The following is a 25,599-nucleotide window of genomic DNA, read 5'->3' on the forward strand; positions in this document are numbered from 1 at the left end:
GAAGATCAAACCTAAGGATAATAGGTATAGAAGAGAGTGAAGACTCCCAGCTCAAAGGACCAGTAAATATCTTCAACAAAATCATAGAAGAAAACTTCCCTAACCTAAAAAAAGAGATACCCATAGACATACAAGAAGCCTACAGAACTCCAAATAGATTGGACCAGAAAAGAAACACCTCCCGTCACATAATTGTCAAAACACCAAACGCACAAAATAAAGAAAGAATATTAAAAGCAGTAAGGGAAAAAGGTCAAGTAACATATAAAGGGAGACCTATCAGAATCACACCAGACTTCTCGCCAGAAACTATGAAGGCCAGAAGATCCTGGACTGATGTCATACAGACCCTAAGAGAACACAAATGCCAGCCCAGGTTAATGTATCCAGCAAAACTCTCAATTAACATTGATGGAGAAACCAAGATATTCCATGACAAAACCAAATTTACACAATATCTTTCTACAAATCCAGCACTACAAAGGATAATAAATGGTAAAGCCCAACATAAGGAGGCAAGCTATACCCTAGAAGAAGCAAGAAACTAATCGTCTTGGCAACAAAACAAAGAGAATGAAAGCACACAAACATAACCTCACATCCAAATATGAATATAAAGGGAAGCAATAATCACTATTCCTTAATATCTCTCAATATCAATGGCCTCAACTCCCCAATAAAAAGACATACATTAACAAACTGGATACGCAATGAGGACCCTGCATTCTGCTGCCTACAGGAAACACACCTCAGAGACAAAGACAGACACTACCTCAGAGTGAAAGGCTGGAAAACAACTTTCCAAGCAAATGGTCAGAAGAAGCAAGCTGGAGTAGCCATTCTAATATCAAATAAAATCAATTTCCAACTAAAAGTCATCAAAAAAGATAAGGAAGGACACTTCATATTCATCAAAGGAAAAATCCACCAAGATGAACTCTCAATCCTAAATATCTATGCCCCAAATACAAGGGCACCTACATACGTAAAAGAAACCTTACTAAAGCTCAAAACACACATTGCACCTCACACAATAATAGTGGGAGACTTCAACACCCCACTCTCATCAATGGACAGATCATGGAAACAGAAATTAAACAGTGATGTCAACAGACTAAGAGAAGTCATGAGCCAAATGGACTTAACGGATATTTATAGAACATTCTATCCTAAAGCAAAAGGATATACCTTCTTCTCAGCTCCTCATGGTACTTTCTCCAAAATTGACCATATAATTGGTCAAAAACGGGCCTCAACAGGTACAGAAAGATAGAAATAATCCCATGCGTGCTATCGGACCACCACGGCCTAAAACTGGTCTTCAATAACAATAAGGGAAGAATGCCCACATATACGTGGAAATTGAAACTCAATGGTAACCTGGTCAAGGAAGAAATAAAGAAATTAAAAACTTTTTAGAATTTAATGAAAATGAAGATACAACATACCCAAACTTATGGGACACAATGAAAGCTGTGCTAAGAGGAAAACTCATAGCGCTGAGTGCCTGCAGAAAGAAACAGGAAAGAGCATATGTCAGCAGCTTGACAGCACACCTAAAAGCTCTAGAACAAAAAGAAGCAAATACACCCAGGAGGAGTAGAAGGCAGGAAATAATCAAACTCAGAGCTGAAATCAACCAAGGAGAAACAAAAAGGACCATAGAAAGAATCAACAGAACCAAAAGTTGGTTCTTTGAGAAAATCAACAAGATAGATAAACCCTTAGCCAGACTAACGAGAGGACACAGAGAGTGCGTCCAAATTAACAAAATTAGAAATGAAAAGGGAGACATAACTACAGATTAAGAGGAAATTCAAAAAATCATCAGATCTTACTATAAAAACCTATATTCAACAAAATTTGAAAATCTTCAGGAAATGGACAATTTCCTAGACAGATACCAGGTATCGAAGTTAAATCAGGAACAGATAAACCAGTTAAACAACCCCATAACTCCTAAGGAAATAGAAGCACTCATTAAAGGTCTTCCAACCAAAAAGAGGCCAGGTCCAGACGGGTTTAGTGCAGAATTCTATCAAACCTTCATAGAAGACCTCATACCAATATTATCCAAACTATTCCACAAAATTGAAACAGATGGAGCACTACCGAATTCCTTCTACGAAGCCACAATTACTCTTATACCTAAACCACACAAAGACACAACAAAGAAAGAGAACTTCAGACCAATTTCCCTTATGAATATCGACGCAAAAATACTCAATAAAATTCTGGCAAACCGAATTCAAGAGCACATCAAAACAATCATCCACCATGATCAAGTAGGCTTCATCCCAGGCATGCCGGGATGGTTTAATATACGGAAAACCATCAACGTGATCCATCATATAAACAAACTGAAAGAACAAAACCACATGATCATTTCATTAGATGCTGAGAAAGCATTTGACAAAATTCAACACCCCTTCATGATAAAAGTCCTGGAAAGAATAGGAATTCAAGGCCCATAGCTAAACATAGTAAAAGCCATATACAGCAAACCAGTTGCTAACATTAAACTAAATGGAGAGAAACTCGAAGCAATCCCACTAAAATCAGGGACTAGACAAGGCTGCCCACTCTCTCCCTACTTATTCAATATAGTTCTTGAAATTCTAGCCAGAGCAATCAGACAACAAAAGGAGATCAAGGGGATACAGATCGGAAAAGAAGAAGTCAAAATATCACTATTTGCAGATGACATGATAGTATATTTAAGTGATCCCAAGAGTTCCACCAGAGAACTACTAAAGCTGATAAACAACTTCAGCAAATCTGCTGGGTATAAAATTAACTCAAATAAATCAGTTGCCTTCCTCTATACAAAAGAGAAACAAGCCGAGAAAGAAATTAGGGAAACGACACCCTTCATAATAGACCCAAATAATATAAAGTACCTCGGTGTGACTTTAACCAAGCAAGTAAAAGATCTGTACAATAAGAACTTCAAGACACTGAGGAAAGAAATTGAAGAAGACCTCAGAAGATGGAAAGATCTCCCATGCTCATGGATTGGCAGGATTAATATAGTAAAAATGGCCATTTTACCAAAAGCAATCTACAGATTCAATGCAATCCCCATCAAAATTCCAATCCAATTCTTCAAAGAGTTAGACAGAACAATTTGCAAATTCATCTGGAATAACAAAAAACCCAGGATAGCTAAAGCTATCCTCAACAATAAAAGGACTTCAGGGGGAATCACTATCCCTGAACTCAAGCAGTATTACAGAGCAATAGTGATAAAAACTGCATGGTATTGGTACAGAGACAGACAGATAGACCAATGGAATAGAATTGAAGACCCAGAAATGAACCCACACACCTATGGTCACTTGATTTTTGACAAAGGAGCCAAAACCATCCAATGGAAAAAAGATAGCATTTTCAGCAAATGGTGCTGGTTCAACTGGAGGGCAACATGTAGAAGAATGCAGATCGATCCATGCTTATCACCCTGTACAAAGCTTAAGTCCAAGTGGATCAAGGACCTCCACATCAAACCAGACACACTCAAACTAATAGAAGAAAAACTAGGGAAGCATCTGGAACACATGGGCACTGGAAAAAATTTCCTGAACAAAACACCAATGGCTTATGCTCTAAGATCAAGAATCGACAAATGGGATCTCATAAAACTGCAAAGCTTCTGTAAGGCAAAGGACACGGTGGTTAGGACAAAACGGCAACCAACAGATTGGGAAAAGATCTTTACCAATCCTACAACAGATAGAGGCCTTATATCCAAAATATACAAAGAACTCAAGAAGTTAGACCGCAGGGAAACAAATAACCCTATTAAAAAATGGGGTTCAGAGCTAAACAAAGAATTCACAGCTGAGGAATGCCGAATGGCTGAGAAACACCTAAAGAAATGTTCAACATCTTTAGTCATAAGGGAAATGCAAATCAAAACAACCCTGAGATTTCACTTCACACCAGTTAGAATGGCTAAGATCAAAAACTCAGGTGACAGCAGATGCTGGCGAGGATGCGGAGAAAGAGGAACACTCCTCCATTGTTGGTGGGATTGCAGACTGGTAAAACCATTCTGGAAATCAGTCTGGAGGTTCCTCAGAAAATTGGACATTGAACTGCCTGAGGATCCAGCTATACCTCTCTTGGGCATATACCCAAAAGATGCCTCAACATATAAAAGAGACACGTGCTCCACTATGTTCATCGCAGCCTTATTTATAATAGCCAGAAAATGGAAAGAACCGAGATGCCCTTCAACAGAGGAATGGATACAGAAAATGTGGTACATCTACACAATGGAATATTACTCAGCTATCAAAAACAACGAGTCTATGAAATTCGTAGGCAAATGGTTGGAACTGGAAAATATCATCCTGAGTGAGCTAACCCAATCACAGAAAGACATACATGGTATGCACTCATTGATAAGTGGCTATTAGCCCAAATGCTTGAATTACCCTTGATCCCTAGAACAAACGAAACTCAAGACGGATGATCAAAATGTGAATGCTTCACTCCTTCTTTAAATGAGGAAAAAGAATACCCTTGGCTGGGAAGGGAGAGGCAAAGATTAAAACAGAGACTGAAGGAACACCCATTCAGAGCCTGCCCCACAGGTGGCCCATACATATACAGCCACCCAATTGGACAAGATGGATGAAGCAAAGAAGTGCAGACCGACAGGAGCCGGATGTAGATCGCTCCTGAGAGACACAGCCAGAATACAGCAAATACAGAGGCGAATGCCAGCAGCAAACCACTGAGCTGAGAATAGGTCCCCCGTTGAAGGAATCAGAGAAAGAACTGGAAGAGCTTGAAGGGGCTCGAGACCCCAAAAGTACAACAATGTCAAGCAACCAGAGCTTCCAGGGACTAAGCCACTACCTAAAGACTATATATGGACTGACCCTGGACTCTGACCCCATAGGTAGCAATGAATATAATAGTAAGAGCACCAGTGGAAGGGGAAGCCCTGGGTCCTGCTAAGACTGAACCCCCAGTGAACTAGACTATGGGGGGAGGGCGGCAATGGGGGGAGGGTTGGGAGGGGAACACCCATAAGGAAGGGGAGGGGGGAGGGGGATTTGCCCGGAAACCGGGAAAGGGAATAACACTTGAAATGTATATAAGAAATACTCAAGTTAATAAAAAAAAAACAAAAAAAAAAAAGAGCTACAACCAACTAATGGCTGCTAAGAGATGGAGAATCAGTTTTTCTCCAGGGATGAGCCCACCACTCCAGTTCCAAGTGATCAACCCTACACACAATACTGTATATTCTCAGCAGGTTGTATTTACATGCATGTGTATGTGCATGTATGTGTAACAGTAACAAAGAAGAGGACAGGAAGGTGAGAAGCTATAGAGGGACGTAGGAGGAGTGGAACAGAGAATGCAAGATGCACATAATGTAAATGCAGTACTCATATACAACATTTTCCAGAAAACATTACATGCAAAAATAATAATGATGGTCAGACATTAGCAATTTCTACTGCTTTGATGGGGCTCTGATTAGGTGTGATTAAACTGTTAACTTTGTCCTGAACTAAGTTTAGATGGTTTTATTTGTAGATATTAGTACCACCGTAGCCACATAGCACATGTATTTGACTGTGTGTTTTGTAAGTACTGTTACTGAGAATGAAATGAAGATTGGCATTGGACACTCATGGGATAATTTGTAAATGATGGATGAAGGTCCATTTCAGTTTCTCAAGATTGATAGTAGTGTGAGATATCTACAATATAACTTTCTGAGAGAAGTTTCCCTGGCCAGAGGTATAGCTCAGTGGTCAAGAACATGCATAGGCAGACCTCCAGAGCTATTAAGAATAGCCAGCCTCCAGAGCTCCCAGGGCCTAAACCACCAACCAATGTGTATACATGGAGGGACCCATGGCTCCAGCTGCATATGTAGCAGAGATTGGCATTGTCTGACATCAATAGGAAGAGAAGCCCTTGGTCCTATGAAGGCTCATTTCCTCAGTGTAGGGGAATGCCAGGGTGGTGAGATGAGAGTGGGTGGGTGGGTAGGTGAGGAAGCATCTTCATAGAAGCAAGGGGAAGGGGGAGGCCTGAGGGGGAACCGGAAAAGGGGATAATATTGGACATGTAACTACATAAACTATCCAATAAAAAGAAAGAATAGCCAAAAAAAAAAAAAAAAAGAAAAATGAGAGGTTAATTATCAATGCACAACCACAGGAATCTATACATGTCAACTGGTGAGCACAAGCTGAAGAGCCCTCTTACACAACAGGGTTTCCTGACAGTTAATATTCCAACATTTACATACATGGAAATGCTAGTAACAAGCTGCTAAACCTTATCTCAGTGGCTGACTCAGCCTTATTAGTCTTGTGAAATGAAAGTTAATACTAATGACTACGTAAAATATCAAATACTTGCCTCTTTCTTTCTTTGAAGTGCAAGTGTTAGTGACTGGCCAGTGTAAGAGAGTGATTTTAAAATTCTTGTTTCCATAACTACTAGAGTTGAATGACTCATTATGAGCAATGACTCAGAATCAAGGCATAGTATTAAAGGGCTAGAGAGTCTAATGTCCTTCTCATATGTGAGAAAGTTTTGGGAAATGATTTACTTCTTATTTCATTTAGAAGGATGACTCAAAGAATCCTCATAGATTGATTAAAGTTTTCCTTTCGATATTTTCAAGATCATTCCTTACCTGCATACTCATCCAACTGCCTATTTATTTGCTAGTGGCCCCCACACCATAAAAAGGCCTTGAAATCTAGTTAATTTTAGTAGAAAAAAAAACATGAAATCCATAGCAACACAAAATAAAGTCTAACAAGATATTAATAAGAGCTGTCATAACCCCCTGTTATGTTGCTTGTCCTAGACAGCAGTAGATGTACCCAGTGATATTTCTTTGGTAAAAATGACTTTCTTTTTCAAGCAGGGATTTGATACAAATAAATTCCTGGATAGTAGTGATTCTTTGTGTTCTTTACTTTATGACAGTACTGGTATTGTCTGATATAAACTTGTGTTCACAATATTACATTCTTCTGGATCATAGGAAATGGCATAATGAACAGATGTCATTTAGGACTACATACCTCAATATTTCTCACACTGTATTGTTTAATTGTTGGTATGTTTATTAATTATCATCTACATCAAGCAAAAGCGTTTATGATATGTGTTGAATAAGGCCATGAATTATGTGTAAATAAGGTTTACAATAAAAATTATCTTATTTCGGTATTCCTTGGTTAGAACTTTAGGATTAGGTTTCCAATATGGCAATGACTTATCTAATATCAGGAGCCTGTCCACTTAGGCAGTGACACTTATGGGTTCTACTTCTTGAATTGGACATTGCTGGAGTCCAGGAATTATGTGTGTGTTATTCCCATAACCTTTGTAGAACTTACAGAAGTATACCTTTCACAAAGGTCACTGTATTTCTAAGGACATTCAGCTATGGGGTTTTGCTGGTTAAATTTCTCTTGAAGTAACTATAACTGTATCTTAACGTATCATGATCACTGGTAAGTAAAGGTGCAAATGAGTCTAACTAAATATAATAAGCTATTTCAGAGAGTTCTCCAGAAAGCATAACAAATCAAAATGCAGAATCTTGCTTCCAGTCTCAATGGACCTATCTAAAACTGTACTTGCATTTAAGGCTCAGAAAATACTGTGAAGGTGGAGTGGAAAGTTTGTAACCACTAGAGTATCCTGGAGTTACTTGTCAGACTGTATCCCTTATTTATATGAGCCAACCCACCAATAAAATCTCACAATCATTACTGCTTGAATATAAGATACAGAAGAATGATACCAAGGGGCATTTCAAACTGAGAGGAAACAAAATCAAGAGGCCTCAACATATAAATCATAATATAGGAAACTCAGAAAAGCTAAAATTCAAAAGGTGGTATTATTCAAGAAAAGGAATGCAGTTTCAAATGATAAGCCTTGAAAACATTTACAGAACTGGCATTCATTACAAGGACTAAATAGTAATGTGTGTGTGTGTGTGTGTGTGTGTGTGTGTGTGAGAGAGAGAGAGAGAGAGAGAGAGAGAGAGAGAGAGAGAGAGTTTGTGTGTATTGCAAGGGGTGTGCACATCCATATGTAGGCACACAACAACTTTTAACATAATACTGGGCATTTGTCTGAAAAAAGAAATAAGCACTATCAAAGTATTTGTTAGAGGAAGAAAGTATAATTATGGCTACACCAGACTTTGTTTGGGACTTCTGATATGCCCAAGCCTGACTGTGACAACTTTATATATTTTATATTCATAAGCTCACTGGCCTTGCCTTGTAATCTCCCATGAACAGTTCAAGGTTGGCTGTTGTCATGTCACTCTGCAACAATTTTTCATTTTACTTTCTACAGGAAAAAAGAACACCTATATAAGGCCTAGTCTTCCATATCAAGGACTAAATGCACTCAGCTTTTACTGGTGAAATTTCTACTTTCTTAGCCACAATATATATCTTCTCATTTCCCTTCCTACATACTATAGTAGTGTTAACTCCCTTTTAACATAGATATATCAGAACAAAATAACCTTTTATAATTACCAGTGTATAAGTCTTTGATCTGAATGCTTAGATGAAAAATGGCATTTCCTTGTGCTACTATCCTGGAGAATGTGTACCATGACCATCAACATACTTATAGTTCTAACTTAGGTCATACAACTCCTGGACCAGCTTTTTGAAGTCAGGTCACACACAAACAAGTACACTGGCACCATGTCATTTGTGGGTGGTCTTGATAAAAATTCACAGTTTCTACAAAAATTTGGCTTACTGATGATGGAAACTCATTCTCCATCTTCAACCCCTATTTCTTAAATGTCTAGCTATATATGACCAGAATGCATAAGATTTTAACATTTTTTATGTCCCAAGACTTTTCCACTCACACATCCACATAGTCCATAGCTTAACCCATGTGCATAGATTTACTGTCCTGATATTCTCTGTTCAATACTTATTGAACATTTTAATACTTATTGAATTTTGTTATTTTGTTATTCCCAAGTGTAATTCTGAATAAAAACATCACTTGCCATATTTGCCCTGGGAGTTCAAAGAATTTAACTAGGACTTAATCCACACTCCAAGAGCTAGCTCACTATACTAAAGTTTCAAAGAAACCCTATCCATGTTTAGCTAGACAGTATCCTGGTTTCACCTATTTACTACCTAATAATTTTATTCTATATCCTTATATCTGTACTCCCAGTCTTATTCCTCTGGACTATGATACTAAAACAGTTTTTATGATGTTTTTCCAAAGAAAACATTTCACAGCTTTTCTATTCTTTATATTGTAGTTTTGCTAACAACAATACCCTAACATTATTTTTCTGTGGAGCTTTCCAAATACTTGGTGCCCATACTGTCCCCACATTCCCTGGCCTGTTCTATGGTTATGAACATACTTCAATGTCTTGTTCCTGCGAATTACCTGAGGAAAACTATGGGGTTGTGAAAGGCATTCTAGTTCCTGGTTGAACTGAGTCTTGAAACCCTGGTGACATTAAAAGGGAATGGTAGGCATTTCTCATGAATCCCAGGAAACCAGGCCTATTCACTAGCTGCAGAACTCCATAGATTTATGGCCATCAGTCAGGTAAGGGCAATGCCCCAAGCCCCTCCACAGGTACAGGATGTGATGATATGTCACATAAGCTCAAGGCAGATCTCGATTATAATGATGTACCTAAAGTCCTAGATGCTTAGCCAATGAAATTTCCTTCCAAGACACCCCTTGATGTAAAAGGTATATAATTTCAGTCTCACCTTGAGAAGTGGTGTACGGGTTTACTGGGCCAACTTCAGCCATGACAATAAATGTCTTAAAATAATGGACTGCCTCTTTTCATTGGGATCAGTGGTAGGGAGCCACAGAGAAGAGCTTTGCCTACAGAGCTGCTTTCTAATCTCTTCTAGAAGGCTTCCCTATGCTCGCAGCTGAGGCTGAAACCAAGACAAACCTGCAGCCCACCACCATGAAGTCAAGGACTATCCTAGTGGAACTAGTCAGAAGATATCACACTTCCCCCTCAGCCCTGGGCTAGATCCAGGTTGCAAGGCCTCACTATAGTCTTGGTTCTTCTGTGACATTCCAATGGTACCCAGATGCCCAAGATCCTGAGAACCTGACCACCTCAGACTTCTTGCAGGCTTACGACTTTTGATATAGTTCCAGGTATATCCCTGCACCTCATACTGCACTTCCCCACACCTTAAGCAATATTCTGGGACTTCCCTAAGGTCTAACACGCTACCTGGTGGCAGAGTGCAGTAAGCATGGTCAACTTCCCACCTCCCACCTCCCTGATCTACCAAGGCCTGTGTCAGAGTGGACACGGGACCCACCATAACCCTACAGAAAACACATATTTCTCATTTACAAAGATCAATTAATATTTGTATGCACAGAGAATATTAACAATGCCTACTGAAGCACCACTGAACTCAATTTTCAACTGTATACACATAGTCATACATTAATTCAAACACACACACAAAAACACACAAACACAGATATACACACACACACACTTCTCTAGAATGTCTGATATTGGAGACACAATTAATATATCATTTTTATTTTTTATTTTATTTCCAAAGAACTTTGACACTTTTGCTGCTACCACAGTCAAGTTCAGATTTAGCTATTTGATCTAATTCTCACACTGTTTTATGTTCCTGGAATCAATCCTGCCTGGGCTATCTCAACATTCTCAGTTTGATTTCTGGATATGTAGCTGTCATGACCTCTTTGGCATAATCTCCTGAACGTTATAGTGAGTGTCACCTCAGAACTCCCAAGCCAAGTTACTGGTTCTGCACCTTGGAGCCATTTTGTTTAATTTTTATTTTTTCAACCAAATTTCCATATACTATATAGGGAAACATTATTGACATCCAAATTTCCACAACCAAATACCTAGCTTCTCCCTTATAATTCCATAGCTGGATACCCCATGAAAATGATTCTATAATGTGGACATATGTACTAGCCTCACTATTGAGGAGGTGATCAGGTATCAAATATGATCGTGAAATTCCTCTAACCTGAGTTTCCAAAGAGAGCCATCCCTACATTCTCCAATTTAGCCTTCCTGATGAGACAACTCTTGCACCATCACTCCCTGTCACTACTTAAACAAATCATGCCTATAGCATCACTACAAACTCAGTTACTAACTCTAGGGGAAAGCTTAGGTACTAAATTGAATGATAATGCTCACAAATTCATTTCTTAGTAGAGTTAGGGAAATTGTCCCTTGTCTTTCAATGGTGACACTTCTCTTTATCCAGGTTCCCCCACTATATAATCCAAATACTGAGAATATTCCAAGGCAAACACACTCTGAAACATACCTCTCCAAACTAATATTGTTTAAAGATTCAGTTCAAGAGATGGAAGGTTAGAAAGAACCTCACTGATCCTGGCCCAAAGCTCACCTAACACCATCTGGGACCCGGGTGAACGGGGGCCCCAGGAAAAGGCTGTGCAGGCCCTCCTGGTTGCCACCTGTAGAGGGCCGCAATAACATTCGCCACCACTAGATGGTGCTGGCTTGACTGCGCCCCACGTGGAAGGCCAGGATAGCCTCCACCATTACAAGATGGCGCCAGCCTTCGCCGCAGCAGCCGGCTCCCTTTCAGGAAGTTAACTGTGCGCAAGTGCAAGAGTGCCTTCGTGCCAGGTCTTTGCCCACTCTGGGGTGTGCCTTATGAGATCATGGGTAAACAACCAATCAGGTGTGGGTGCGCCGCACTAGGGTGTTTATAAGCGCGCCATGTTGGCACGGCGGGCGCTTCCTCTTCTAAGATTAATAAAGTTGGTCACAGTAAGAATTTCTATGTACCCGCGTGCTTCCTGCCGGCGGGAAGTCGCGCGCGGGACATTTGGTGCCGAGAACCCGGGACAAAAAAGCCACATCATCGCCGGCGCTACGAGAAGCCTCCATTTCACGGAAGAAATTCAGAAGCTGTGGAATGCAGGTAAGACTCTGAGAGACTATGTTTAGCCTTGACCTGTTCCAGCTCAGTACCCTGCCGGACGCAGCAGGAGCCGCTATGGTTGCTCTAGCAGCCCTCGGGTTGTTTCTATTGACCTTTGAGTTTCTAGTTACCGCCAAACGGCGTCAGAGGTTGCGTGGGAACTGCCCAGCTGTAACAGCAAAGCGGAGAGTGTTGGGGGAAGGGCGAAGCGAGTCAGAAACAGAGGTTAGTGAAAAGTTGCAACAAGAAAAGGATTCTGATCGATCTCAAGCACCAGGCCCCTCTGCGGTCTTACCACCGCCAGAGGCGAAAGATTGGGGAAAGAACAGCCCAGGTGAGGAGAAGGGAGGAGATAAAAGGAACACAACATTTTGGGAGAAAAATTTTGTCTTTGTGCCTGTAAGAAGTGTGCTTAAGCTCCGGCTTTGCAGAGTCATACTGATTAGGCTTGATAGAGGCAGACCGCCTGAAAATTTATTCAGGAGAATCAAACAAAAGGACATCTCAGTGCCCGTGCACAGCCTGATGGAGTTAATGTAATTGGGTTGTGAGTAAATATATTCAGGGCTGTGTTTCACTTCCATACCATTGGCAAATGTCAGTCGTTCTGCTCAGATAATATATCTCAGTATCTTACAGGAATTGGGTTTCAACACGCTGGTGGACTAGTCCAGGAATTGAGACAATCCATCGCCCATATCGACTCCACTCGAGTGGATAGTCGCGGTGAACACCATCTGGTTTTTTCCCTCTTTGTCTATTGTTTGTCTCTGGTGCACCAGGATGTCCCCATGTCTGTCAGTGTATGTCTGTGGTTTTTATTTCTCGTTGTTTAAATGTTTTATGTTTCATGTTCAAAAGAAAAAATGGTAAAAACTTTATCTGCCAGTCGTTCACACCTTGACTTGGTTTTAACTTGTTTCAAAAGGGAACAAATGAATAAGAAACAGTTTCAATCAGGTCTTTGGACCCCTGTGCCTGGAGCCAGGTGTCTAGATTAGCTGGAGAAGCTGCCCAGAGGCTAAGCGTCTACACGAGCTGATCTTAAAGGCACCAACAGCTTCTCAGCTTCTTCGATACAAGAGTTGATAGCTGTTTCTCTTAGAGAGGTCCCTGACTTATTATTTGACTCAACAGGTGACAAGGTGCTTCTCTTAAAATCATAGCTAAAAAGGTAAAAATGGTGTTTGGTCTAAATATTAAAGATATGTGTAGCCACTTCAATTTTGTTTCTCATTGGTTTTAAATGTATAAATATGCTCTACTTGCCTTGGTTATGGACTATTGGCTTTCAAGTTATTGGATATGGTTAAAAGGGTATAATATTGGTAACAGAAAGTTGACATAAAGCTGGTAATCTGGATGGAGTCATTCTAGATAGCATGGGACATGGGCCAACCTAGGGAAACAGGTCTAAATTGAAATAATATTTTTATGGAATTATTATCCTGGAAACCAGGCTTCTAAAAGAATTTAGGACATTGTCTCTTTGTTGAGGTATTGGAGACCACACCGTCGTGCGTTCATATATAAGAATTGGCAGTCAAACTTTGTATCTGTATTTTAATGCTAATTCCACTGCCCCAAGAACAGTTGCCTAGCAAGTTTTGCTCTCCAAAGTTGTGGTTTGCCCTAAAGCTATTGGTATTTTTATGCTAATTTCCACTGCCCTAAGGACAGCTGCCTAGTCACATACTCAGAACTCAGGTGACCTTGTGGCTGTGTTCTGGTGTTACAAAGAGAACTTAAAGATTGTGATTTAGGATTGCCAGTGTTACATTGACTAACTCAAACTTATTTTTAATTAAGGAAAAATCATACAGGTAGAGATTGTTACAAGATTTATGAAGGATTGATGAGGTTTTGGAACTTGTGAGAACATTACAGCCAGTTTACTTACTCCAACTGCCATTTCAGGATAGATTTAGAGGATTGCTAACAGCCTTATATTAGGTAATTTTGTTGCTTCTTCAGTGTAAAAAGTTAGAACTTAAGTCTTTCAATGTATATGGAAATTTTTACTACAAACCTTTGCTCTCAAAATGAGCTTTGATATTTGGGGAGTAGCTGTTACACTACGCCAGATAAGAATATTTGAAGCTAATTTTAAGCTTCTAAGGATATGTTAATTGGCTAAGTACCTCACCCTACCAGAGGACTTAGGTCTTTCTTATGCACATTAGAGATAAAGCTTCAGCTGTGTTAGTACAGAGTTGTGGACTAGAGTCATAGAAGTATTTTGAAAAGAAACCTGGTAAAAGATATCTTATTCCAAACAACAGTTAATTGGTTATTACAAAATACTGATATTTGGCCTACTACATATATAAATTTTTCAGACGAAATTGATAATTTTACTCTTTACATGCTTTTGTACTTCCTGTATATTTGTGCATACAACCCATAGGAAATGCGCTTACTGTATTTATAGGTGGTTCATCTAATGAAAAGGCTACAGGTATGATTGGATCACTTGTTTATTCTCTTGAGTTTCTATTGCTTCAACACAGATTATTAGATTCTGTAGTTTAGCCACTGTTTTTAAATCAAACTTTCAATTCACAATGTGTGGCTTGTGGTTTACAATTGATTTCAATTACTTAATGTTTTATTAGAGACAGGTTTTCTACTTAAAATCAGTGAGTGATTTCAGTGTAAATTGTCTGACAACTCACTGTCCTTTCAGTGCTCTGGCTCAGACAACTAAACAAAACCATAGACCCAGCTCTTTAAAAATGGTAATGGAGTTGATGACACACCCTCACGAAAAGAGGAAGACTCCATTTGCTTACTTTCAACTCCCAGCCTCACCCTGCCAGCTCAGGGATTTCTAGTAAGACTGAATCTAGACGATATTTGCAAGATTCGACATTTCTAATTAATGCTTATGTTTAGGAAAATAAAGTTTGTGAGGTGCTAGAGAAATGGCTTAGTGGTTAAGAGCACTAAATACTGTTCCTTTATAGGATATTTAAGAACTCAAACTGGATTGCCTGGGCTCTTTAGCAAGGGAGGACAAGATACCAGATAGATTATAGGCCTTACATAGGAAAAATTAGTCAAAAAATCTCATTCTTTATATATCCAAAACATTAATGCTGGAGACAATAATTTGGTATACAAGTCAATTTATAAATACAAGTGCTCAGTGTCCTCAATTTAATCCTCGAGGACTTACCTTAATAAATAATATCTTTACTATATCTTAATAAATAAAAAGGGGGAGTTATCCCTGTATGCTAAATAATGCTCCTTTTATTTCAATTTTAAAATTTTGGATGCCAAAGTGTATGGCACCCTACAACTAGGCATACTTCTGCCTCGGTGAAATAGAGAGATCCACTTATTGACATGATCCTGTCCAGATATTTTATATGGGGAAGAGGGAATGTTTGTGTTTTTTCTACAGGATGCTACAAGAGTGTGCCAGCTGCCTGTGCTGAGACTTGCTGATCCTGGTTGCATAAAGATTCAGCTCTCCTGGTTCGGGTCCCTGGAGTCATCCCTCTGCTCTAAGAGGAAGATGAAAGATTCCCCTTCATCCTTTGTCATCACAGAGATTTTGCCGTTGCTGCAGTCAGTGTTACTGCTGCGTGTGTCCCGTCCCACTATGGCCTGCTCTCTGACCCTCTGTACACTGCTGCTTGCTGGAGGGGACTGGACTCCAGCCGTTGCTGCTCCCCCTTCATTTTCCCTGGTGACTCTTGCTGCCTTAACTGGCCATTTTACAGACTGTAGCTTTACAGGAATGCTACCTGCGTAAAGCTACAGTGGACTGGGGAACTCTGTCCTGGTTATACAGATCTCAGAAATGGTTCCATTGTCTGCTGGTTGTTCCAGAGAAAAATGACTGATCCTGAACTGTCCTGGAAAAGACCTTGACACTTTCGCTGCTATTGTAGCAGCCATTACTGCTGCAGACATTGTGTCTGCAGTGTCTGGAGTTATCCTTCCCCAATCTATTGTTAGACAAGTACAGTGGATGAACTTTCTGGAGTAGTTACTAACAATTGGGAATTCTAAATTTTATTATAGGAGCGGCTTGACTATGGCCCTTGGTGGTAACAGCTGAGGAGGACCAAATGAGGTGCCCACTACTTATCAGTAGTGGCTCTGTCTGGTGCAGCCCTATGCTGTGGATCAGTGTTCATACTATGGTTGGTTTGCAAACTCAGATCTCAACAGAAACGTGACAAGGCCGTTATCACTCAAGCACTTGTGGCCATTGTACAAGGGACCTCCCCTGGAATTTGGTTATCTTGCTCAGGACTCTCTCTGTATCTGAGTTCTCTGCTCCTGCACCCCATGGATCTGTGGATCCATTGCACTGGGAGGAGAGGGACACTCTCTGTATCTGAGTTCTCTGCTCCTGCACCCCATGGATCTGTGGATCCATTGCACTGGGATGAGAGAGACTCATTGTTCCTTTGATCAGCCCTACCACATTGCTGAGGTTTCCTCATTGCACGTGATAGGGTGATCATGACTGCTATAAAATAATATAAATTATAAGGTTGAGATGTAGAGGGCCGCAATAACATTCGCCACCACTAGATGTCGCTGGCTTCCACTGTGCCCCGTGTGGAAGACCAGGATAGCCTCCACCATTACAAGATGGCACCAGCCGGCTCTCAGGAAGTTAACTGTGCGCATGTGCAAGAGTGCCTTCGTGCCAGGTCTTTGCCCACTCCAGGGCGTGCCTTATGAGATCATGGGTAAACAACCAATCAGGTGTGGGTGCGCCGCACTAGGGTGTTTATAAGCGCACCATGTTGGCGTGGCAGGCGCTTCCTTTTCTAAGATTAATAAAGTTGGTCACAGTAAGGATTTCTATGTACCGGCATGCTTCCTGCCGGCGGGAAGTCGCGTGCGGGACAGCCACCCTCACAGAGAGCTCAAAAGTAGCCCCCCACAAGCACCTTGAGCTGCCGGACCAACTTTTCTGCTCCAAGAAACCTGCCTGGTGGACTCAGGACCAGGCACACAGGAAGAGCTGAAGACAGGTAGACAGGAAAGACTACACGCCTGAAAGCAGAACATACTGTTCACGTAACTGGCTGAAAGAAAACAGGAAAATATGTCTACAGCACTCCTGACACACAGGCCTATAGGGCAGTCTAGCCACTGTCAGAAATAGCAAAACAAGGAAACACCAGAGACAAATTGATGGCAAGAGGCAAGCAAAGGAACCAAAGAAACAGAAACCAAGACTACATGGCATCACTGGAGCCCAATTCTCCAACCAAAGCAAACACTGAATATCCAAACACACCAGAAAAGCAAGATCTAGTCTTAAAATCATATTTGATCATAATGATGGAGGACTTCCAGAAAGACATGAAGAACTCCCTTAGAGAAACGCAGGAAAACATAAACAAGTAGAAGCCTAAAGAGAGGAATCACAAAAATCTCTGAAAGAATTCCCGGAAAACACAAACAGATTAAGGAATTAAAAATGGAAATAGAAGCAATAAAGAAAGGACACAGGGAAAAAAAAACCCTTGATATAGAAAACCAAAGGAAGAGACAACAGCCATAGATACAAGCATCACAAACAGAACACAAGAGATAGAAGAGAGAGCCTCAGGAGCAGAAGATTCCACAGAAATCATCGACACAACTGTCAAAGATAATGTAAAACGGAAAAAGCTACTGGTCCAAAACATACAGGAAATCCAGGACTCAATGAGAACATCAAACCTAAGGATAATAGGTATAGAAGAGAGAGAAGACTCCCAGCTCAAATGACCAGTAAATAACTTCAACAAAATCATAGAAGAAAATTTCCATACCATAAATAAACTGATGCCCATAAACATGCAAGAAGCCTACAGAACTCCCAATAGGTTGGAACAGAAAAGAAAATTGTCCCATCACATAATAGTAAAAACAAAAAATGCAAAAAATAAAGAAAGAATACTAAAAGCTGTAAGGGAAAAGGGTCAAGTAACATATAAAGGCAGACCTATCAGAATCACAGCAGACTTCCCATGAGAGACTACAAAAGCCAGAAGATCCTGGACAGATGTCATACAGACCCTAAGAGAACACAAATGCCAGCCCATCTTACTGTAACCTGCAAAAGTCTCAATTAACATAGATGGAGATACCAAGATATTCCATGAGAAAAACAAATTTGCACAATATCTTTCTACAAATACAGTGCTACAAAGGATAATAAATGGTAAAGCCCAACATAAGGAGGCAAGCTGCACCCTAGAAAATGCAAGAAACAAATTGTCTTGGCAACAAAACAAAGAGAAGAAAAGCACACAAACATAATCTCACATCCAAATATGAATATAACCAGAAGAAGGAATCACTATTCCTTAATATCTCTAAACATCAATGGCCTCAACTCTGCAATAAAAAGACATAGATTAAGAAACTGAGGACCCTGCATTCTGCTGCCTCTAGGAAACATGCCTCAGAGACAAAGACAGACACTACCTCAGAGTGAAAGGCTGTAAAAACAACTTTCCACGCAAATGGTCTGAAGAAGCAAGCTGGAGTAGCCATTCTAATATTGAATAAAATCGATTTTAAACTAAAAGTCGTCAAAAAAGATAAGGAAGGACACTTCATATTCATCAAAGGAAAAATCCACCAGGATGCACTGTCAATGCTAAATATCTATGACCAAATACAAGGGTGCCTACATACATAAAAGAAACCTTACTAAAGCTCAAAGCACATATTGACCCTCACAGTATAATGGTAGTAGATTTCAACACCCGACTCTCATCAGTGGACAGTTTATGGAAACAGAAATTAAACAGAGACAGAGACAGACTAAGAGAAGTCATGAACCAAATGGACTTAACAGATATTTATAGAACATTCTATCCTAAAGCACAGGATATACATTCTTCTCAGCACCTCATGGTACTTTCTCCAAAATTGACCATATAATTGGTCAAAAAACGGGCCTCAACAGATACAGAATCATAGAAATAATCCCATGAGTCCTATAAGACCATCACAGCCTAAAGCTGGTCTTCAACAATAAGGGAAGAACGCCCACATATACATGAAAGTTGAACAATGCTCTACTCAACGATAACCTGACCAGGAAGAAATAAAGAAAGAAAGTAAGACTTCTTAGAATTTAATGAAAATGAAGGTACAACATACCGAAACTTATGGGACACAATGAAAGCTGTGCTAAGAGGAAAACTCATAGCTCTGAGTGCCTGCAGAAAGAAACAGGAGAAAGCATATATCAGCAGCTTGACAGCCCACCTAAAAGCTCTAGAACAAAAGAAGCAAATACACCCAGGAGGAGTAGAAGCCAGGAAATAATCAAACTCAGAGTTTAAGTCAACCAAGGAGAAACAAAAGGGACCATAGAAAGAATCAACAGAACCAAAAGTTGGTTCTTTGAGAAAATCAACAAGATAGATAAACCCTTAACCAGACTAAGGAGAGGACACAGAGAGTGTGTCCAAATTAACAAAATCAGAAATGAAATGGGAGACATAAATACAGAATCAGAGGAAATTCAAAAAATCATCAGATCCTACTACAAAAACCTATGTTCAACAAAACTTGAAAATCTGCAGGAAATGGACAATTTCCTAGACAGATACCAGGTACCAAATTTAAATCAGGAACAGATAAACCATTTAAACAACCCCATATCCAACTAAAATCAGGGACTAGAAAAGGCTGCCCACTCTCTACCTACTTATTCAATATAGTTCTTGAAGTTCTAGCCAGAGCAATCAGACAACAAAAGGAGATCAATGAGATACAGATTGGAAAGGAAGAAATCAAAATATCACTATTTGCAGATGATATGATAGTATATTTAAGTGATCCCAAAAGTTCCACCAGAGAACTACTAAAGCTGATAAACAACTTCAGCAAAGTGGCTGGGTATAAAATTAACTCAAATTAATCAGTAGCATTCCTCTACACAAAAGAGAAACAAGCCGAGAAAGAAATTAGGGAAATGACACCCATAATAATAGTCTCAAATAATATAAAGTACCTCGGTGTGAATTTAACCAAGCAAGTAAAAGATCTGTATGATAAGCACTTGAAGCCTCTGAAGAAAGAAATTGACGAAGACCTCAGAAGATGGAACGATCTCCAATGCTCATGAATTGGCAGGATCAATAGAGTAAAAATGATCATTTTACCAAAAGCAATCTACAGATCCAATGCAATCCCCATCAAAATACCAATCCAATTCTTCAAAGAGTTAGACAGAACAATTTGCAAATTCATCTGGAATAACAAAAAACCCAGGATAGCTAAAACTATCCTCAACAGTAAAAGGAATTCTGGGGGAATCACTATCCCTGAACTCAAGAAGTATTATAGACAAATAGTGATAAAAACTTCATGGTATTGGTACAGAGACAGACAGATAGACCAGTGGAATAGAATTGAAGACCCAGAATTGAACCCACACACCTATGGGCACTTGATTTTTGACAAAGGAGCCAAAACCATCCCGTGGATGGTGCTGGTTAAGCTGGAGGTCAGCATGTAGAATAATCCAGGTCCATCCATGCTTATCAACCCGTACAAAGCTTAAGTCCAAGTGGATCAAGGACCTCCAAATCAAACCAGATACACTAAAACTAGTAGAAGAAAACGTGGGAAAACATCTTGAACACCTGGGCACTGGAGAAAATTTCCTGAACAAAACACCAATGGCTTATGCTCTAAGATCAAGAATCGACAAATGGGATCTCATAAAACTGCAAAGCTTATGTAAAGCAAAGGACAATGTGGTTAGGACAAAACGGAAACCAACAGATTGGGAAACGATCTTTACTAATCCTGTAACATATAGAGGGCTTATATCCAAAATACACAAAGAACTCAAGAAATTAGACCACAGGGAGACAAATAACCCTATTAAAATTTGGGGTTCAGAGCTAAAAAAGTAATCACAGCTGAGGAATGCCAAATGGCTGAGAAACACTTAAAGAAATGTTCACCTTCTTTAGTCATAAGTGAAATGCAAATCAAAACATGCCTGAGATTCCACCTCACACTAGTGAGAATGGCTACGATCAAAAACTCAGGTGACAGCAAATGCTGGCGAGGATGTGGAGAAAGAGGAACACTCCTCCAGTTTTGGTGGGATTGCAGTTGGTACTACCATTCTGGAAATCAGTCTGGAGGTTCCTCAGAAAATTGGACATTGAATTTCCTGAGGACCCAGCTATACCACTCTTGGGCATATACCCAAAAGATGCCCCAACATATAACAAAGACACATGTTCTACTATGTTCATAGCAGCCTGATTTATAATAGCCAGAAGTTGGAAAGAACCCAGATGCCCTTCAACAGAGGAATGAATACAGAAAATGTGGTACATCTACACAATGGAATATTACTCAGCTATCAAAAACAATGACTTTATGAAATTCATTGGCAAATGGATGCAACTGGAAAATATCCTGAGTGAGGTAACCCAATCACAGAATAACACACATGGTATGCACTCATTGATAAGTGGCTATTAGCCCAAATGTTTGAATTACCCTAGATGCACAGAGCACATGAAATTCAAGAAAATGGCCAAAATGTGAAAGCTTCACTCCTTCTTTAAAAGGGGAAAATAATACCTTTGGCAGGGATAGTGAGGCAAATTTAGAACAGAGGCAGAAGGAACACCCATTCAGAGCCTGCCCCTTATTTGACCCATACATGGACAGCCACCAATCTAGAAAAGATGGATGAAGCAAAGAAGTACAGGCCGACAGGAACCGGATACAGATATCTCCTGAGAGACACACCCAGAATACAACAAATACATAGCTGAATACCAGCAGCAATCCACTGAACTGAGATTGGGACCCCCGTTGAAGGAATCAGAGGAAGGACTGGAAGAGATTGAATGGGCTCGAGACACAATATGAACAACAATGCTAACCAACCAGAGCTTCCAGGGACTAAGCCACTCCCCAAAGACTATACATGGACTGACCCTGGGCTCCAAATTCATAGGTAGCAATGAATACCCTAGTAAGAGCACCAGTGGAAGGGGAAGCCCCTTGTCCTTCGAAGACTGAATCCCCAGTGAATGGGGAGGGTGTTAATGGGGGGAGGATTGGGAGCGGAACCCATATTGAAGGGGAGAATAAAGGGTTTGGGGGATGTTGGCCTGGAAACCGGGAAGGGGAATAACTATTGAAATTTATATAAGAGATACGCATGTTAATAAAGATAAAAAAGAAAAAAGAGTTGGAAGGATAAATTCTGGAACTATTCACAGAGTCCCAGTTCATGTTGTGTTCTCTATTTTCTTGCCATTAGCACCAGGTAAACATGTATATCTCCATTGCTAAGTTCCTAAATATGTATGCAATATTGAAACATCAGTTTTTCTGAAGTTCTTTAAAAATCTTCATTCTTCACAATAAGTCCTAATGTCAAAGACTCTTGCAAGAAAATTCTCTGGTATAGTACCTAATAATCAAACAAGGTTTTTCATCTTGTCTGTAGGAGAACATGTTCTATAAATTTAACTCTGTACCATGTATTCCTGGTAAACTACTTAAAAACTTTTCCCAGCTCTACCAGGTACTCCTTGTACAGCCTTAATTTTTTAGCACACATAGCTTGTTGGCTTTGTCTGCAGAAATTTGTGCCTTACTAATTAAACCCTTCCCCTATTTCCAAGCCTACTTATATATAGGCAAATGATACACTGAATTGGTCTTGTGATGTTCTTTTTTTCCATTAAGTGTCTGCCATGATGTATTGTGTGTAAGGCACTAATCTATGTATACATCAGTATTTTATTAAAAGTCATTTTATTTCAGTATTCCTTGGACAGACTAATGTTAGGGGTTTACTATGTCTATCTAATATTGGGCTCCTTTCCACTTCAGCATATACTCTATTTGTTCTATCTCATGAAAAGGGACTTGAATCATTTTAAATTATGGTGGTTACTCACATAACATATTTAACACTATTAAAACAATAAATCTTCAATCAGGTCACTACTATAGTTAACAGGAATTGCAACTGTTTGAGATTGACAGTGGGAAGTAGTTTAACTTTGATTACTACAAATACTAACCAGTAAATCTGAAGCTTGTATTTGGCAAGAATTCTATTCCTTCATATTCAATAGCATAAAAAATATTGTCCTTTGCAGGAGGGCCAGAACATATGGTTGTGGAGAACGCTGTTGAAATAGACAGGAAATAAACCACCATGCCAAGAGTACACAGGGATGGAAGTATGGCTCCATCCTCATATATAGCAAATGATGGACTTGTTAGGCATCAATGGAAGGAGAGGCCTTCTTTCAGGCCGAGGCTTGATGCACCAGAGTAGGGGAATGTCAGGGCAAGGAGTTGGGAGGAAGTTAGTGTGTGGGTGGGTGAAGGAGCACCCTCATATAATCAGGGGGAATGGGAATGGGATAGTGGATTTCTAGAGGGGAATCCAGGAAAGGAGATAAAATTTAAAATGTAAATAAAGAATCCAATAAAAGAAATGGAAAGACTCCTCAATAAATATTTCTTTTAAGAGAAAAAAACAAAATAAACCTAAGAAATAAGCAGTGATTGTGTTTTTAAGGAAGCATAGTGTTTATGAAATCACATTTGTCAAAGTCTCAAACTAATATTTTCCTGTTCTATTAATGGGGGTTTTATTGTAGGCATAAGATGTATAGTTTGGGAGTTATCACACCAATAATGTTGTGACACTGCTTAATTGTTTACATATATGTACATATATGAGAAGTGTCTACAATAATGGATTTCCTGAATGTTTTAAAAAGGCCTTTTTGTTGCTACCCTGGGTTCTCCACACAAGAATATGTTTTTGTTTACCTGTCACTTGGCATTTGTTTTGTTCACTTTTGTAAGTTGTATCTTAGGATTAATTTGCTTACTAGTGCTTGTTGGCAAAATCTGAACACATTATCATAGCATTCAGAGTTTTAGATGTGAAAAAAAATAAAGGAGTAGGTAAGTGATATAGAGGATGAAATGAGCTTAAACATGCTCTGAGAATCAGCTGATGCTTAATATAGAACACATTTTTTTTATTAACTTGAGTATTTCTTATATACATTTCGAGTGTTATTCCCTTTCCCGGTTTCCAGACAAACATCCCCCTCCCCCCTCCCCTTCCTTATGGGTGTTCCCCTCCCAACCCTCCCCCCATTGCTGCCCTCCCCCCATAGAATAGTTCACTGGGGGTTCAGTCTTAGCAGGACCCAGGGCTTCCCCTTTCCACTGGTGCTCTTACTAGGATATTCATTGCTACCTATGGGGTCAGAGTCCAGGGTCAGTCCATGTATAGTCTTTAGGTAGTGGCTTAGTCCCTGGAAGCTCTGGTTGCTTGGCATTGTTGTACTTTTGGGGTCTCGAGCCCCTTCGAGCTCTTCCAGTTCTTTCTCTGATTCCTTCAATAGGGGACCTATTCTCAGTTCAGTGGTTTGCTGCTGGCATTCGCCTCTGTATTTGCTGTATTCTGGCTGTGTCTCTCAGGAGCGATCTACATCCGGCTCCTGTCGGTCTGCACTTCTTTGCTTCATCCATCTTGTCTAATTGGGTGGCTGTATATGTATGGGCCACATGTGGGGCAGGCTCTGAATGGGTGTTCCTTCAGTCTCTGTTTTAATCTTTGCCTCTCCCTTCCCTGCCAAGGGTATTCTTTTTCCTCATTTAAAGAAGGAGTGAAGCATTCACATTTTGATCATCCGTCTTGAGTTTCGTTTGTTCTAGGGATCTAGGGTAATTCAAGCATTTGGGCTAATAGCCACTTATCAATGAGTGCATACCGTGTATGTCTTTCTGTGATTGGGTTAGCTCACTCAGGATGATATTTTCCAGTTCCAAACATTTGCCTACGAATTTCATAAACTCGTTGTTTTTGATAGCTGAGTAATATTCCATTGTGTAGATGTACCACATTTTCTGTATCCATTCCTCTGTTGAAGGGCATCTGGGTTCTTTCCAGCTTCTGGCTATTATAAATAAGGCTGCGATGAACATAGTGGAGCACGTGTCTCTTTTATATGTTGAGGCATCTTTTGGGTATATGCCCAAGAGAGGTATAGCTGGATCCTCAGGCAGTTCAATATCCAATTTTCTGAGGAACCTCCAGACTGATTTCCAGAATGGTTTTACCAGTCTGTAATCCCACCAACAATGGAGGAGTGTTCCTCTTTCTCCACATCCTCGCCAGCATCTGCTGTCACCTGAGTTTTTGATCTTAGCCAATCGCACTGGTGTGAGGTGAAATCTCAGGGTTGTTTTGATTTGCATTTCCCTTATGACTAAAGATGTTGAACATTTCTTTAGGTGTTTCTCAGCCATTCGGCATTCCTCAGCTGTGAATTCTTTGTTTCGCTCTGAACCCCATTTTTTAATAGGGTTATTTGTTTCCCTGCAGTCTAACTTCTTGAGTTCTTTGTATATTTTGGATATAAGGCCTCTATCTGTTGTAGGATTGGTAAAGATCTTTTCCCAATCTGTTGGTTGCCAGACAAAACGGCAAATATAGAACACATTTATTTCGAATCCTTTCAGGTCTACATGATTTTCCTTCAGTGTTAAGAAGCACCTCAAGGAAGATTCTCACAGGTGTTGCAAATGCAAAAGGCCTCAT

The 25,599-nt window shown here is 39.9% G+C and overlaps 1 protein-coding gene across 1 annotated transcript in view; it reads right to left on the reverse strand.

Moving 5' to 3' along the window:
* The window catches only part of Samt1 (spermatogenesis associated multipass transmembrane protein 1), a 64,869-nt gene extending 58,427 nt beyond the window's left edge, over positions 1 to 6,442 (reverse strand). Inside the window, exon 1 of the mRNA XM_006256812.5 lies at positions 6,394 to 6,442. The gene's annotated coding sequence lies outside the window, so the exon portion shown is untranslated. The remainder of the gene's footprint in view (positions 1 to 6,393) is intronic.
* Positions 6,443 to 25,599: the final 19,157 nt, after the last annotated feature.

The sequence above is a fragment of the Rattus norvegicus genome, chromosome X (assembly GCF_036323735.1).
Source record: "Rattus norvegicus strain BN/NHsdMcwi chromosome X, GRCr8, whole genome shotgun sequence".
NCBI lineage: Eukaryota > Metazoa > Chordata > Mammalia > Rodentia > Muridae > Rattus > Rattus norvegicus.